Consider the following 14,811-nt stretch of genomic DNA (forward strand, 5'->3'; position numbering starts at 1 on the left):
GTAATGGCTAGCCCCCTATGAAGTAGAAGCTAAGTTGCTTGATCGTCGGCTCGGAATCAGATGGGTAGAATCTGGAGCGACGCTCGTAGAGTTGCACAGCACCAGCTAGAGGGCGCTGTCGTCGGTGTCGTAGAGCCAACCTAGCAGAGAGCACCTACGTTGTGGCATCGTAACTGTCGATACCACAGTAAGATCCTTTGGGACCAAACTGCTAAGATCATCGGTCCCTAGGCTTACACACTACTTAATCTAACTTAAACTGACTGACGCTAAGGACAACACACACGCTCATGCCCGAAGGAGGACTCGAATCTCCGACGGTGGGAGCCACCCGAACCGTTGCAAGGTGCCTCGACCGCGCGGCTACCCCGCGCCATGCAGACGTACTGTGTTTAATTTCACAGATAGACAACTGAGAGACGCTGCGATATCAGTGTAGCAAAAGGGACAAAATTCTGCGCCCCCTCCAAAAACCTTGCCTATTAAGGATTTCTTTAGTGCCGTTGAACAAGTTGTCTTGGAACCTCCCAGTTAGACTGCTGAAGAAATAAGGGGAGAGACTTGCAGGGGCATAACTACGATGCCCGCACCCAAGCAGAACGTCAACACTGAAGAAAGAGAAGCTCTCCGTTCCTTGCCGGCCGCGGTGGTCTCGCGGTTAAGGAGCTCAGACCGGAACCGCGCGACTGCTACGGTCGCAGGTTCGAACCTGCCTCGGGCATGGATGTGTGTGATGTCCTTAGGTTAGTTAGGTTTAAGTAGTTCTAAGTTCTAGGGGACTGATGACCACAGGTGTTAAGTCCCATAGTGCTCAGAGCCATTTGAACCATTTTTTGCGCGAGAATCGGTAATATCAAAAACGTCGGTGTTGAGAATGCTACATCAACATCGATTGCACCCGTACCATATTTCTATGCACCAGAAATTGCATGGCGACGTCTTTGAACGTCGTGTACAGTTCTGCAACTGGGCACAAGAGAAATTACTGGACGATGACAGATTTTTTGCACGCGTTCTATTTAGCGACGAAGCGTCATTCACCAACAGCGGTAACGTAAACCGGCATAATATGCACTATTGGGCAACGGAAAATCCTCGATGGTTGCGACAAGTGGAACATCATCGACCTTGGCGGGTTAATGTATGGTGCGGCATTATGGGAGGAAAGATAATTGGCCCCCATTTTATCGACGGCAATGTAAATGGTGCAATGCATGCTGATTTCCTACGTAATGTTCTACCGATGTTACTACAAGATGTTTCACTGCATGACAGAATGGTGATGTACTTCCAACATGATGGATGTCCGGCACATAGCTCGCGTGCGGTTGAAGCGGTATTGAATAGCATATTTCATGACAGGTGGATTGGTCATCGAGGCACCATACCATGGTCCGCACGTTCACCGGATCTGACGTTCCCGGATTTCTTTCTGTGGGGAAAGTCAAAGGATATATGCCATCGTGATCCACCGACAACGCCTGACAACATGCGTCAGCGCATTGTCAATGCATGTGTGAAGATTACGGAAGGATAACTACTCGCTGTTGAGAGGAATGTCGTTACACGTATTGCCAAATGCATTGAGATTGACGGATATCATTTTGAGCATTTATTGCATTATTGTGGTATTTACAGTTAATCACGCTGTAACAGCATGCGTTCTCAGAAATGATACGTTCACAAAGGTACGTGTGTCACATTGGAACAACCGAAATAAAATGTTCAAACGTACCTACGTTCTGTATTTTATTTTAAAAAACCCACCTGTTACCAACTGTTCGTCTAAAATTGTGAGCCATATGTTTGTGACTATTACAGCGTCATCTGTCACAAAGCGAAAAACGCGGTCCAACTAAAACATTCATATATCTTTACGTAATAGACGCATATGTAATAAAAAATGGGGGTTCCTTTTCAAAAAAACGCAGTTGATATCCGTTTGACCTATGGCAACGCCATCTAGCGGGCCAACCATAGCGTCATCTGGTTTCCCCCTTCAAGCTAGACAAGTTTCGTTCTTTGTAGTTTTTTCGTTTGACGCTTATTTCGCGAGATATTTGGCCCGGTCACGATGAATGGACCAGCCTGTATATTGGCGAGCCACTGCAGCAACACATCAGTAACCACCCGAAGATCACGAGCGGCTGTTTCGTTGAAATATTGTGCAGCTTCCACAACATTATCCCACGCGACACCCGTGTACCAGCAAATTAAATATGGTTCTATGCAGCCTCGGAGTTCAACTTGCCCACAATTAGATTAACGGTTAAATGGCTTACTGCATGTGTCGTCTCATCAGCAGAAAGCCATGTAAGTGGTTTGCCAATGTAGGCGCTGATATTTTTCTAAAATGTCAACATAGCAAGAATCTACGTAATTTTTCCTGAGAGTGGACTCGTCGGTAATGTTGCAGTTGCTGTATTTCTGTAAGAAACAAATTCGTGAACCCGAAGTTTGTTTCTGGACATGCTCTCTACACATAACGCATGTTACGTGGACACAGGCAGCAGCAGATAGGCTGGCTTCTGTTACTATCGTAATCTGTAAATGAACTTCTTGTATTATACACTCCTGGAAATTTAAATAAGAACACCGTGAATTCATTGTCCCAGGAAGGGGAAGCTTTATTGACACATTCCTGGGGTCAGATACATCACATGATCACACTGACAGAACCACAGGCACATAGACACAGGCAACAGAGCATGCACAATGTCGGCACTAGTACAGTGTATATCCACCTTTCGCAGCAATGCAGGCTGCTATTCTCCCATAGAGACGATCGTAGAGATGCTGGATGTAGTCCTGTGGAACGGCTTGCCATGCCATTTCCACCTGGCGCCTCAGTTGGACCAGCGTTCGTGCTGGACGTGCAGACCGCGTGAGACGACGCTTCATCCAGTTCCAAACATGCTCAATGGGGGACAGATCCGGAGATCTTGCTGGCCAGGGTAGTTGACTTACACCTTCTAGAGCACGTTGGGTGGCACGGGATACATGCGGACGTGCATTGTCCTGTTGGAACAGCAAGTTCCCTTGCCGGTCTAGGAATGGTAGAACGATGGGTTCAATGACGGTTTGGATGTACCGTGCACTATTCAGTGTCCCCTCGACGATCACCAGTGGTGTACGGCCAGTGTAGGAGATCGCTCCCCACACCATGATGCCGGGTGTTGGCCCTGTGTGCCTCGGTCGTATGCAGTCCTGATTGTGGCGCTCACCTGCACGGCGCCAAACACGCATACGACCATCATTGGCACCAAGGCAGATGCGACTCTCATCGCTGAAGACGACACGTCTCCATTCGTCCCTCCATTCACGCCTGTCGCGACAACACTGGAGGCGGGCTGCACGATGTTGGGGCGTGAGCGGAAGACGGCCTAACAGTGTGCGGGATCGTAGCCCAGCTTCATGGAGACGGTTGCGAATGGTCCTCGCCGATACCCCAGGAGCAACAGTGTCCCTAATTTGCTGGGAAGTGGCGGTGCGGTCCCCTACGGCACTGCGTAGGATCCTACGGTCTTGGCGTGCATCCGTGCGTCGCTGCTGTCCGGTCCCAGGTCGACGGGCACGTGCACCTTCCGCCGACCACTGGCGACAACATCGATGTACTGTGGAGACCTCACGCCCCACGTGTTGAGCAATTCGGCGGTACGTCCACCCGGCCTCCCGCATGCCCACTATACGCCATCGCTCAAAGTCCGTCAACTGCACATACGGTTCACGTCCACGCTGTCGCGGCATGCTACCAGTGTTAAAGACTGCGATGGAGCTCCGTATGCCACGGCAAACTGGCTGACACTGACGGCGGCGGTGCACAAATGCTGCGCAGCTAGCGCCATTCGACGGCCAACACCGCGGTTCCTGGTGTGTCCGCTGTGCCGTGCGTGTGATCATTGCTTGTACAGCCCTCTCGCAGTGTCCGGAGCAAGTATGGTGGGTCTGACACACCGGTGTCAATGTGTTCTTTTTTCCATTTCCAGGAGTGTATTATCATTAATAGCAAATGGAGCATTGTTCTTCATTAATACCACACTTCATAAAATACTTCCAGACTAGGGATGGTGTCGTTCTGTAGTGATACCTGACGATGACAGCGAAAAACTACTTTATAGACCAGATGGTGCACGTCATGCACACTGCATGTACACGTCTATCGTCTAGTACACCACGGCACACACTAACAGGTACATTATTGTCTCAGCAACGCTGTACCAATTCTTATGCCTTGAGTTTATTGCTCGTTTCTGTCGGCGTTGTTATTAAAATAGCACTAACTGACTTTCCAATTTCCTATAATAACGAAATATTTCAAAGCAATGTAAGTATTAAAAACAAAAATTACTCGTTCTTTAAAAAAGGTTTATTTAAAAACGAAAAATTTGAGAACGGCTACGAAGGCTAATTGATATTTCGCTTTTTTACCCGGCTATTAGTTGCAAATAAACACACCTGCTATAATCGGGACCAAATAACACCGAAAAATGCCTGTTATTCAGCAGAAGTAATATACCGGTGTAGATTTTAACCGGTCGGTTTTTCCCATCCCTACTTTGCATTTGTTATTTCTTTAGTATGTTTATCTTTTTGTTTTTGTATGTCTGCGCGGAGGGCAAAAATTCGTGCGTAATTGGCGAATAGTCTGCACTCGGGGCCGGTTTTTCGTGCGCCATCCATAGTTTTTCTTACTGCTGCATGTAAATGGACAGAGTACGTAATTACATAATATCCGGACTCTAGTAATTAAACGGACGTACGGCGACAGTACGTGTTAACGGCCGACAACTGGCGCGCCCGCCGACGCCGCGGTGGCGGAGCTGCCTGCTCGCCGGCCGGTGTTTTGTGCGGCGCTGCGCGGCTGTTTTTGTCCGCCGGCGGGCCTCAGGTGTGCGGCGCAGGTGTTGCCCAGACTGGCTGGCGCCGCCGCTCGCCCACCACAGACGCCGGCCGCGCCGCGCCGCGCCGCGCCCCGCCTCGCATTCCTACACAGGCCGGGCCTGCCTGCCTGCCGGCTCAGTCACGCCGCGCCTGTCTCCGCGCTGCACGACCAACACGACCTCTCCACCCCCCTCTCTCCCCAGTCCAGCCAATGCACGTAAAACAACGCGCTCCGCTCGAGGTCGTTATACATCGCAGCTCAACTAAGACAGACGCCAGGCGCTGTTCACGTGGCGCTACTGCACCGTGCAAATCCACCTCCCTCCACTCTCACGAGTATACTGAACACCTGTGGCAACTTTACCTCATAACGGCTTTCCCTCTGAGGTAGGGGGACCGCCATTGAATATCACAACGGGAAAACTTGCGAACAAGTTCATGTTAGGACTGTCGTTATTTTTAAATACTGGGAATCTGGTATATCGATATTTGGAAGAGTATCGCTATCGACTCGCGATACACCACGAAAGAATATCGATGTATCGACGTAGAAGTTATCGACATAGCAGCCCACAAAAATTTCAGCTGCACATTGTAAGTATATTGCCGGTTTTAGAGCTACATATTTAAGTATTGCTTTAATATTAGTTTTCTGTACATCAACAAGCTAGCAGCCTGCTTATCCCCCTTGGAACAAGAACTGAAAGGAAAACAACCCGTTTTCTCGATAACCACATGTAAACAGCACAGTATGAGGTGTCCGATGAATCCATCCGTAAGCCGGATTTTCCCGGAACACTTCATGTCGACTTCCCTGTTTTTTTTCATTTCTGCAAACGACAGCGACCTAGCAGTTGTAGTGTAGAAAATGCGTACTAAAGCTAAACGTTGCAAAAAATGGTTCAAATGGCTCTGAGCACTATGGGACTTAACTTCTGAGGTCATCAGTCTCCTAGAGCTTAGAACTACTTAAACGTAACTAACCTAAGGACATCACACACATCCATACCCGAGGCATGATTCGAAGCTGCGACCGTAGCGGTCGCGCGGTTCCAGACTGTAGCGCCTAGAACAGCTCGTCCACCCCGGTCTGCTAAACGTTGCAGTTTCTGTTGGTAGCGCCGATTACGTCAGTCAGCACGTCCCCTCACACATCTCCACCCACCGTAAAGACCAGTCTTGTCACTTACATTTTTGTTCATCATTTTCAGCAACTGTTTTTGAAGAACACCGATTGGAAGAAACAGCTCTCTAGTTGCGTTCACGCAGCTGGTGTGCTATTTCTTCACATCGGCAATTTTGTTATACCATCAAGCCCCCGCCAAATGCAATCGGATTTCTTGTTTTGTGCCACATATACTTGCTTGACTCCGTCAAAACAGAAAGTTTCGACGTGATGAAAGCTCAAAAAGTAGTAAAACTCTTTCACACAGTGAAAGTAAAATTATATTCTAGTACAACTTCCAAAAAACAACTTGAAATATTTACCAAAAATATAATATAAAATAAATGTAAATGTCGTGTGACTAAGGCCTCCCGTCGGGTAGACCGTTCGCCAGGTGCAAGTCTTTAGATTTGAAGTCACTTCGGCGACTTGCGCGTCGATTGGGATGAAATGATGACCCAGCCGGGAATCGAACCCGGGCCCTTGAGAGTGACATTTTCTCGTGCTGACAACATTTTTTTGTATTTTTCGTTGCGTTTCGTCTGGCGGACGTCACAAGACATCCGTTCAAGTTGATCGTTGATTCCTTTACTCAGTTTTTTTATTACAGAGGGCGAGCAGCCCTCTGACCCCGAACACGCTGAGTTACCGTGCCGGCGACCACTCAGCTACCGGGGGCAGACAATATAAAATAAAAATATTGGCACTTGATATTGCCATTTTGGTATCGATATATAGGTGGGAAAGAAAGCTGATGTATATCGATATTTTACGGAAAAGGTATCGATATTTTATCAACAGCCCTTGTTTGTGTTGAAACGAATCTCGCTAACAGTGCACCACTTAACCAGCAATCGCTCGCGCTTGAGGTTAAATCTAACATTCATGACTTACTAAAATATTTCAATTAGGTTGGTGCATAAGATCATAGCGATTTTCCTTAAGTTCAATAAACGCAAGACATACACATAAGAGAGGTTTCAGTCATCAATAATATATTCTCCTTCAGTATTTACAATAGTCTGCCAACGTTGGGGTAACTTTTCGATTCCCCGACCGTGGTTTTGAAGCGAAGAACTCATCGAGCGATATTCGAAGTGAATTTTCATCCGGAAAGGAAATTCCTCTGAAGTTTGTTCGATAAACAACGGGAAAGGTGAAAATCTGAGGGCGCAATATTGGGTGAATAGGAAGTCGCTGCGGAATGACTTCACAACCAAGCTCGTGTTGATTTTTTTTTTTTTTTTTTTTTTTTTTTTGTCAGTCCACCACAATTTGGGTGGTCGTTATCGTGGAGTAGCACCTTTTCACGCGGTCTTCCTTGTCGTTGTTCTTGGACAGCGTCTGCAAGGAGTCTCAGTTGTTGCCAAAAAATGTCCGCACCTCAGGGGAAGCAATTCGAAGTGCGCCACACCGTCACTGCTCTAACAGGTGCATAACATCTCTTGTGGATTCGAGCATGTTTTTGTACAGCGAGTTGCTGCTTCGTTTGCGCTCAACCATTCTTTTCTTCTCCTTATGTAAGTATAAAAACACCATTTCTCGTCACCGATAACGGAATAGGATCGGTATGGCCGATGTCGTTCAAGCGCTAATAGGTGACGAGCAAGCACAGATGCGCAAATGGCCACATACCGACTTTTGTGACTTTGGCTTACAGCATGCGGTACCCTTACATTCAAATTTTGAAACTGCCCCATCGCATGCAAATGTCGCACGATGGTGGAATGATCATAGTTCATCACATTTGCCAGTTCTCCAGTATACTGACGTCGATTTTTACTGTGTATTAATGCGTTTAAATGATCTTTATCAAATCCCGAAAGTCTTCCTGAACGTGGAGAATTACGAATGTCAAATGGAAACTCCTTCAGACGAGAAACCCATTTTCTTGCTGTGCTCTGTCCAATGGCATTATCCCCACACAGACTGCTGACAGCCCTCTATTGAAAGAGCTGTTGATGTAGCTAGAGAAGACTATCTGCATAGAGGACTTGTCTTCACATACCGAGAATAAAGATACCGACACAGCAACAGAGCAGTCTCTCATCCGTTATGAAACTGCACCTAGCAGTCCAAACTTCTGCAAATCGTGATATGCATCAGGGCACAGATGGAAATACAGAATGTTTCAAGTATAAAGTCCCTCCACAAAAAGTGCTCTTCAGAATACTGTGACACAGCTTCCAGCAAGTAAAGAATGCGAAATCGTTCTGGATTGCTGCAAACTATTTTTCCAGGCAGTGTAATTGCCTGCATTAAAAAAAACCAAGAACTAGACAGAATAGCCTCTGTGTATTCGCTGACTGCTCGAGGCTGCCCACAGACAGATTCTGAAAAATTATCTGCTTACTTCGATGTCTTCCCTCATAGGTAGGTAATCGGAGTCAGATAAGTAAAATGGGAGTGAAACTAACATTAGTTGTTCGCTTGCAATGATTACTTCGAAGTTCTGTTGGGGGAGATGCTGTGAATGTAATGATAAACTGTGTGTAAGCATTGCATTTTCAAATATTTTCGGGTTGAGCAATTTAGAGTGAGTCAAAAGGTACTTTACAACTTTGGAACGATAGAGAAATTTATTGAGATAATTTACAGAAACGGCAGATGTGTCATTTTGTGACAAACAGCCTCAAGTTTCACATAAAAGTGTCAAGTGCCATCCTGGTTCGATGTGACTACTATTTGTGATGAGACAAACATCCCCACCGTAAAAATTTCTTTCCACACCTCGTTGCAGCAAATCGGCCGTAACTTGCGCAACAGCAACGTAGATTCGATTTTTGAAATCGGCTAAATTGCTTAGTAGGGGAGGAAGGTATCTTCCTCCCCTACCAAGCAATTTAGCCGAACAGTTGTTGCAGAGTTTGTTTCATGAAACCAAAACATGAAGCTAATACGCTCCGCACCAGTGAAAGTAGTCATTTAACTACGCACTACGTTGACGATGCCGATGGCGGAATGGGATACTGACGCGTGAATCAAAAAAAATGTTGAAATGTGTGTAAAATCTTATGGGACTTAACTGCTAAGGTCACCAGTCCCTAAGCTTACGCACTACTTAACCTAAAGTATCCTAAGGACAAACACACACACCCGTGCCCGATGGAGGACTCGAACCTCCGCCTGGTCCAGCCGCACAGTCCATGACTGCAGCGCCTAAGACCGCTCGGCTAATCCCGCGCGGCGTGAATCAAACTTCAGGTTGTTTGCTACAAAATGACAGTCCTACCGATTCTGTAAGTTTTCTCAATAAATTTCTGTATCATTCCAAAATTGTAAAGTCCTTTTTGACTCACTCTGTAGATACGTTTAAACTTTTTTTTTTTTTTTTTTTACTGCAAATAGGCCACGTGAGGACCACGTTCCAATTTCAGTTATTCATGTTTTGTTCTTTTCTTATTCGTAGTTATAATGTGTTAATAACAGTCATAAAGACGTAATTTACTTAATAATATTTTGTCATTAGGAACTCACAGCTAAAAAACGTAAAACTTATCTTCGTTAACAAATGTCTAACGCGAGAGTTATCGCGTGACAACAATGGTTCGAGCAATCGTGGGTTAACTAACAGATTAATGAAATATTGGTCAGACAACGACTAATGTAACTGTTTCACTCGATGTGGAAGAAAGCAGTGATTGTGAAATATCATGAATGGTGGACTTTTTACGAAAATACAATACCAGAATTTCTAGTCCCATTCAGCTACTAACATGAAAACTTAACCAGTGTTGGATAATATTGTGCAATATAAAGGTTCTCTAAACTTCCAGACTGAAGTCAATATTTTGCTAGTGGAATGACCACATAAAACGAACAGTAAGAAAAGCAGATGCCAGTCTTCCGATCCAAACATCCACGCTGTTCGAGAGCTCGAATGACATGGTTGCGCAAAAGACACTCATAGCAACTTACTAGTGACGGTACAGGTAACAGGATCGGAATGATGCCATAAACCTGCACCACACAGCCTTTTCAGTATGCATTGGTACTGCTTGATTTGCTTGTGGATTTTCCGTTGCCCATACTCGACAATTCTGTGTGTTGACATATCCTGTCACATGGAAATGGGTTTCGTCTGTCCACAGAATCTTCCACGAGCTATTATTGTCCATGTGGTGTCACCGCCAGACACCACACTTGCTAGGTGGTAGCCTTTAAATCGGCCGCGGTCCGTTAGTATACGTCGGACCCGCGTGTCGCCACTATCAGTAATTGCAGACCGAGCGCCGCCACACGGCAGGTCTAGAGAGACTTCCTAGCACTCGCCCCAGTTGTACAACCGACTTTGCTAGCGATGGTTCACTGACAAAATACGCTCTCAGTTACCGAGACGATAGTTAGCATAGCCTTCAGCTACGTCATTTGCTACGACCTAGCAAGGCGCCATTACCAGTTTATATTGAGATTGTAATTAATGTATCATCAAGAGCGATGGTCTCCAATTATGAATTAAAGTTAAGTATTCCAAGAGCTCCCTACTTTATTTCTTAGACTCAACTCCTTTAACTGTTCCAGGCCTCACGCCAGCCTGCGTGAGCTTAAACGCGTGCATTTCGGCCTCCTCTAGCAACTCGGTGTTGGCTCTTCTGCCAACACATCAGCCCACTTCCATGCGAACAATATATTCTAAAGCAATGTTCTCTTTTGCTGGCAGGTCAACAGAAAGTAACTCATGCACGTGGGTAATTTTGAATGGATAGCAAAGACGGATGTGGCCACGGCTTCCACTGACGTCCAATCATTTTGTTTCCTCCCTCTACCAGGTTGCACACCAAAATAACCCGTCTTTTCGAATTTCCGAATCATTTTCTCCAGACCCACGGCAGTCAAAGGACCAACGCCCTTTTTCAAACCCTTCAGTGTCCGGAACTTCTGCGAAGGGACGTGTGCACAGTCATCATTCTTTTAATACAGCTTTACAAGAAGAGCGCGATCCTGCATTGAGACAGCCATGGCGATCGCAGACGCGGAAAGAGGAAAAGCCGTGTACCCGGCGTGTTTATACCAACTTCAGTGGGTTGTGCGCATGACAGGAGTTTTCATTTACATATTGTGACACATACAGCGCCATCTACTGACCAATTTTCACACTACTTTTTTTTCTTCTGCCATACGTTTTCCACCTTCTCCGATAATATTTCTCTCCAATTTGATATCATTCTGACCAGTGCTATTATTTCCACAGTGTTTTGGAAGTTTAACTTCAATTATAATCAGCTTGTATTAACAGCCGTCAACATTTTTCTTAATAATACTCCGGCTTAATTTATATTTCAAAAATCGTGTACATCCGCAGCCTCTGTAAAAGCTAGTTGCTCTCAGACTCTTACGCTGTTAACAATGAACTGCGTATTTTGAAAATGCCTGACGCTGTTTCCTGCTTCGTTGTGAAACACGCACGCGGAACACCGTTTAGAAATGTGAGAACCATGTTCTTCTTATCTTTTTCACGAGATTACAGAAAAATTCGGCTTTTAAGTTTTTTGAGAAAGTGTGTTTTTTTCGTTCAGTTCGAATACTTAGATCATTTAGACGGGAAATATATGAAATGTATGCTAATTAACACACACTTAACCATCATTTTTATGAAAAATGCACGTTCCCTTATTTCCAGTTACATATCGCATGCAAAATACCAATTCCATTGCAAATATAAATTCTAAATTATCTATATTTTTTAAAAGATTCTTAATGAAGATTGCTGAAGTTAAGTAAACATTACACAGTTAAATTTTTGGGAGAAGAATGAAAAATCAAATACTCTTTGTCTGAAGTATGTCCATTTTACGTATCCTTATTATCGTACTTGACTGTACTCGAGGGATATTGGCTTCCACTCCATGTGAAACGAAATCTAATGACAAATTTCTTGTGTATTCTAGGGTACAATGGTATCTTTCATAACGAAACAGCAGACAGCCCACCGAAATGAGGAATTAATTTAAGCTGTATCCTAAATAATAGAGCTCCTTACCTAGAAATCCTAAGCTGAACCAACGAAATAGCGAGAAACGAATGGCAGACGCAACAGGATTGTACCAAGATTTCAAAACGAGTGCACCTAAAAATAGCGTAATCCCCTTGCTTTATCGAATGGCATAGAAGCAGACGATTCATAACAGCGATAGTGGCTGCTTTTAAATCATGGCAAATTTCCAACCCGTCTCTTCCGAATAGGATTGAAGGACACCATTATACGGTTTATGGAACCAATAAGGTGACTAGAACCATCTGCTATTCTCTCGTACCAGACGCAAGACCCAACAAAAATCTTTTACCCGAGCATTGTTTAAAGCAAATATCGGCTGCGGTGTTGCTGCCAACCGAAAACAGTGAACTAGCATTAAATGTGAGGTTCAACCACTTCAATGTATGTGTTCAAACAATGAAAATACACCGTGCACAAGAAGTATGGAAATTTTGTACGGTGCTACGATTTTTTTTAAATTGTAGTATAATTACTTTATGCATTGTGTCATGTTTCAAGCATTTATCATCCCTATTTTTTGTAAACTGCCATTTACGAAGTGCACAATACAATAACCATTAAGAATGTAACTCTGTAAATGTAATGGATGGCTATATGAACAATTCCAATAAACAAGAGAAAGAGCTTTTCCTACTTTGTGCCCTCGTTCTACCGGGTGGCTAGAATTAAAGCGTAGCTAATCAGAGAGGTCCAGTGTAGCCTGCATTTATGGTACGGCAGCGAAACTTGGCAGATAGCTAATGCGTTAATGCATTAGTTAACGCTGGAAAAAAATTAGTTCCAGTTTTGGCTACCAGGTACAAATCTGGCGCTGTACCGCATCTCATCGACCTCTCCGGTGCTTACATTATTGAACAAATTGTGTATGCGGTGGTTAATAATAACACAGAAATCGACATTATGCCTTTCTCAAGTTTCTGACGTTTTCTGCCCACATCCTGTTCTTAATTCATTTCATATCGACACGTTTATATGCGTCTTTCTTGCATTCACAGCGCAGGATTTACACCTGGTGGCGAAAACCAGAACTAATTTTTTTCCAGCATAGATCGGTTCAACATTGACGTGTTAAAATACCTACCAAGTTTCGCTGCCATACGATAATTACAGCTCGCACAGGGCCTCTTAATTATGACCTACCGGTACAACCACGGCGAGCGAGGTGCTGCAGCGTAGAGGCAATGGACGCGCATTCTCAGGGAGCAGGGGTTCAAATCCCGGTCCAGCCATTCAGATTTAATTTCTCAATGTTTTTACCGTGCGCCTAATGCTGGGACAGAAGCACTCGTCTGTAATGGATGACTTATCAAGGACTGCGACTGATGAGAGAATGTACTAAGAAATTATTGATACGTTTCTTCAATCAGTTTCGTCCTTCATTTTGTGCTGGCCATCTCCAGGCCACGCTGTTTCAACTTTACGCTTCGTTTCCCTTGCGGCTGGGCCTTAAATTTACCCTAGTATTCCTGCATTCGTTTCCAATGCTTGTCCTTCCTCTCTTCAGTCGACATTTTGACGGTTTTTGGTTTAGGATTTTCTTAGATATCAAGATGCTCTAGGTGTTTCCTCCAATGTTATTCCCACTTCTTACAGCTCTTTCTCTACCTAGACAAACGATGAAAATCGTGTATTACAAAAAAGGAGGACTGCAGTTCAACGTCTCATCGACGAACATGTCACTAAAGGTGGTAATATCGGAAAAGTCGGTCGAGTGAAAACTTTTAAATAAAATTCGCTACGAAAGAGTAAAACATGTCTGCAGTCCTGACAGCAAGCGTTTTTCGTAGCTGCATTTCCCGCTGCTGTGGTTCTCGCTCGGAGGTCATACGGTATGCGACGCATACTCTTCCAGCGTGTGTAATGACGCGGAAACTGTTGATTTCCTCCGCGCTTTCATTCCACTCGAGCACACGTGCCGAGCACACAGACCGAGGAACTGCAGTTTAGATTAACGACGGGACGTTCGAGGTCTTCGACGTTAATACGTTTCGTGCAGTTCTTCAAAATGAGATCGCCGGCGTCTAGCCAGCCGTCACCGGCCTTCCCTTGAACGGTGAGGAAACGAGGTCATGTCACTCCACGCACCTGCATAAGTCAGCCTGACATTTCCATCCTCTCAAAGGCCTTCCTGTCTGATAGCCGTGGCGAAAAAACGTCTGAAGCGCCACTTGGAGTGTCGCCAAGCATTGCACGATTCATCCAGCAGCTTATCATGTGTCCTTCTGAAACTCGCAGCTTCTGCCCTTTCGTCCGTATTTGTAGAGTAGGAAGTAATTTGCGTAAGTTTGCCTTGACGCAAATCACAGTTTTTTCCCTCCTCTCGGTCGTGAGTAAGCAGCTTCATACCGTCATACTCAAGTTCATACATTTCTTTTATTATAGTTTTTATTTGCGTGTGGCCCCAGTTGGATCACGCACGGCTTTTAGATTCGTTTTCCTGACCTTCCACGTGCCTCTCATTCTCTCTCCGTGCGCGATTTTCGATTTTTGAGTCCACTTGTTTCCCATTTCTTTGGAACCGCGTTCTATGGCTGTACTACACGACAGTTAACAGTTCACCTTTTGGCTGAACAATTTCCTGCCTACTACTCCAGTGCTTCTATCTGGGCTCCCTCGAGGTCTTTTTAAATTGTTGGGTTCATAGTATATTCTTTCATTTCCCTGCATATGTCTTAATTTTGTGTGTAGCCTCATTACTGGGTGTCTTTGGACAGGCCCACAAATTTCAGTTTTCGTTTACAAATGCCTGCTGCCAGGTTCAATAAATTCT

Source organism: Schistocerca americana, chromosome 3, assembly GCF_021461395.2.
Source record: "Schistocerca americana isolate TAMUIC-IGC-003095 chromosome 3, iqSchAmer2.1, whole genome shotgun sequence".
Taxonomy (NCBI): Eukaryota; Metazoa; Arthropoda; class Insecta; order Orthoptera; family Acrididae; genus Schistocerca; species Schistocerca americana.